The sequence below is a fragment of the Xiphophorus maculatus genome, chromosome 23 (genome assembly GCF_002775205.1).
Source record: "Xiphophorus maculatus strain JP 163 A chromosome 23, X_maculatus-5.0-male, whole genome shotgun sequence".
NCBI classification, from domain to species: Eukaryota; Metazoa; Chordata; class Actinopteri; order Cyprinodontiformes; family Poeciliidae; genus Xiphophorus; species Xiphophorus maculatus.
In genome coordinates, this window is record NC_036465.1 from 218256 (window position 1) to 222075 (window position 3820).

A 3820-nucleotide genomic window follows, 5' to 3' on the forward strand; every position below is an offset into this window, starting at 1 on the left:
ACCCAGTTGAGATGAAATGATGATTTAATGGTGAAAATATCCTAAATGACTCAGTCCAACGCACAAACCTGGCAGCACAGCAGAGCAGGAGCGAAGGCTCAGCACTGGTCAAACGACAGGACAAAAGAGATTGGTGTGACAACAACGCAGAATAGACAAGGACCCGACCCGGACCAAGAACACAGGTGGGGTTAAATCCACAGAGGGTAATCACAGAGCGAGACACACCTGGGAACAATCAAAGGGAGACAGGACAACACGGAGACACAGATACACAGGAAACTCGAAATAAACAGACAGAAAAGCACAGATCCTGATAGGCCCACGCTGTTTGCTGGCTGTGGTAAGTTGGAGGAAACCGTTTTAAAGTGACTTTTTAAAGTACGTTGTGCTGATGTGGTGTTTTTATACAGGACTGCATTGCTGACGGTGTTCAGGTGGTAGGGTCACCTGGGTGTGGTTGTTGGACGCCGCAGGTAGGTTTTCTATATTGGTCTTTTTTAATTATAATGAACTGTATGTTTATATATTGTTTTTATTTGCTAGGTTTGCACCAGATCGACTACACCAAGGTTTGATCTGAGAGTGTTGATTTATGCAAAGCCGGTAGGCAGTGTTAATGTTTTAGGTAGATTTGATTAAAATGATTTAATAAGCATTCACAAAGACATGAAGTCCTGCTCTCAGACTGAACATGCTCTTGGATTCCAGCTTGTTCCCATCTGGGTTCTGCGCTTTAATCGCCTTTTTGACCTCATTCTTTCATTACTATCAGTTGTTTCAGAAACATCAGCATTACAGATGTGTGCAGTTTTTGGCCCACTTTAATTGTGTTGTAATTAAGAAAAGAAAGAAAGTTTTCCCCAGAGGAGTTACTGAGCTGCCAATTTTAGTAAATTTTCAGAATCTAACAGTGGAAAGTATTTAATTTGAAGTGAGTGCAGAGATCAGGTCAGAGAAGAATAAATATCAGAAAAACATTTGAAGTAGTAATGAGATGAAACCTTGAGCTAATAAAGGACTCGTGACGTGCGCTGGATGCTCAGCTTCCTTTTGAACCACAGACACGTCAACCAGCCCACCCAAGATGGCCGACAGCTGACAAGATGGCTGACAGTTGACTCATGGCTTGTTTGAATTTACATCTTTGGAAAAGTTCAGTTCCTTTTCATCTCTCTATAAATCTGTTTCGAATATTGTTTGTACTTTGTACATGAACTTTAAAATATTGTAGTTGATCAATTCATGAAGTTTCAATAAGTTAAATTGTATAAATATTAGGTTTCTGCTTCCACATATGACTACCAACTCTCGTCTGTAAACTAAAAATTGGATCTATGAATGTTTTACCGGCACCAAGCAACACTTCCACACAATATGTCAGATATGGAACAAACAGTGAGTTATATATTTTATGTTTAATTTATATATATATATATTTATTCCTTTATTTAAAACAGCAGTGGTTTGGGATATTTTAAATTTGACAAATCTTCATCAATGAGAACACACATAAATGTAACTTCATTGTTTTTTGTATTTTGACTCTTTAAACATGTAATTGTGCATCAGCACTTTTCTTACTGATAGAAAACGTCAAAATCTTTGTTTCAACAATATTTAAGAATAATCTGTTCCTATGAAGCCATTGTTAAATGTATAAATTTGTTTAAAAGCAATTCTAACACTTTCAAAATATTTTCTCCTGAATAAAATAAGGTTGTGTCATTGGTAAATAAAATCCACCTTAGAAATTTAGAAACTATAGTGATATTATTAGTATACATAAGGAAAACTATAGATACAAGGACAGACCCTTGTGGTACTCCACAACTAATATGGTACAAAACGGATTTTCTATTTTTATCTTCAACAAACTGTAGATAGAAAAACTAGCAATTTACTGCTAATTATTCTATCAATCGTTTATCTGCTGCTAGCCTTTCTATCTACTGCTAATGCTAACTGTTTAGTCTGCTGCATTCTGAAGAATTAAATGTGTTTTTGCCCTAAGTTGAACTCTGAACTCGATTCAGACTGGGGACATTTTACATATGAACTTAAATGAGTTTTAAAAGAAGTGAGATCTGTGATGTTTATTTGCCTTCTGTTAGGTGTGTTTAACTGTGCATATTTTAAAGGTTTTTTGGCTCTAGTGGCCTTTATTTGATAGTGAATTGACAGTAAAATGGGTAATGAGAGAAGACATGCGGCAAAGGTCACCAGGCTGGGAATCGAACCTGCGACGGCCGTGTTGAGGACTAAGGCCTCCATATGTGGGTTGTGCTTAACCCCTGCACCACCGCAGCTCCCCAAAGTGACTGTAAAACATTTGATCTGTAAGGAAAATGATTTTTAACCTGACTCCGTTTCTGCTCATCATCTGGTGACCTGTTGCTGTGGTTTCAACTGGTTGGATGGAAATAGTGAAACACCTGTAAACACAATGTCATTTTTGGGGGCTCAAATAAATAAAACATTAATTTAGAACCAGATCACTTTTTTTCTCGTTCTTGCTGACAGATTGGGTTTTTTTTTGTTTTTTGGGAGAAAACTGGATCATCCAGGGAAAACCCACTTCAGAGATAGTAGTTTTCGTTTTGAATTGATTTGTTGAATATGGCTTTTTGATTAATCGAAAGAAGACTTGCATGGTGAAAAACACATTTTCTAAATGTGACATGACAAAAATAAAATTGCTGGTATTATTTAACCCCTTAACTTCCAGCCTCCAAACTCTGAGTCAGGTATGAAGACGCCATCATGGCAGTTAAAGGGTTACTTCCTCTGAACCAGCCGCACATCTAAATGTCGTCTGTAAGATGGTTGATGAAGTCTGGGATGGGAGTCGGCGAAGAGGGTTCAGGCGTCGGAAGGCAGCGGCTGTCGGAGACGGCTTTGTGTGAATCTTCTTCAGTCCCGGCTGGCTCTGCGGAAACCTTCTGGGGCGTCTCAAATGCAGGGGGCGGCCTGGCCGGGGGCAGCTCCTCTCCCTGGCTGCAGTCTGCTGCTGGGTGGACCTTGTTCCTTCGTTTGACAAACTTGTTGAGCCAGCAGTCGACCTTGGGCCTGGGAGGAAATTTTAGCGCGTGAAGCTCCTTCTCTGCGTTTCTCAGCTTCAGCTCCAGCTCGCGTTTTTCATCCTCTAATTTGTTGTATTTTTCAGTAGCCAAGTTGGCTCTTGCCAATTCTACAGGGGTGCGTTCCAACTTATAGAGCATCTTGGACAGATTGTCCCTGTCTCTCTTCTGACTGGCGATGGTTCCCTCGAATGTACGTGTGAGCTTCCTGATGTAGTGATGAAATTCGGTAAAGTGGCTGTCGGCCTCCATGACGGCGCTGTTGTCCAGATGTCTTTCCTTCAGCCGAACGAAGAAGGGTAAAAACTGTTTGGGGTAATGAAACACATCGACACAGCTCTGGATGTCACACTGCATAGAGATGATCTTGTTCTCCAGTTGTTTGATGCGACGGTGGCATTTATTGACCTCTGGCTTGATGCCGCGATGGCTGGCCTTCAGGGTGTTGTGCTTCTCGCTGAGAAGTTGGAGCTCAAGGGTTTTTGATTGAACTGTCTTCTTGTGTTTGTCATGCTTTTCCTTTTCCTCCTCCAACTCAGCCTCCAACTTCCTATTCATTTCCTCTCTTTCGCTCAGACTGACTTTTAACGTTCCGCTTTTAGACTTTTCATTTTCAATTTCTTTGAAAAGTTTCTCTCTCTCTCGTTTCAGACCGGTGATTTCCTGTCCCAAACATGTTATGGTTCCTTGAAGCTCCTTGTTTTTCATCTGCAGTTTAGCTAAAACTTTGTCTCTGGCTT

At 40.4% G+C, this 3820-nt stretch overlaps 1 long non-coding RNA gene across 1 annotated transcript; it reads left to right on the forward strand.

The window, feature by feature from the left end:
• Positions 1-242: 242 nt before the first annotated feature.
• Positions 243-1323, forward strand: LOC111607115. The gene is made up of 3 exons (XR_002752309.1): positions 243-343; positions 414-476; positions 547-1323. It is a non-coding gene; the product is annotated as an uncharacterized LOC111607115 (long non-coding RNA).
• Positions 1324-3820: the final 2497 nt, after the last annotated feature.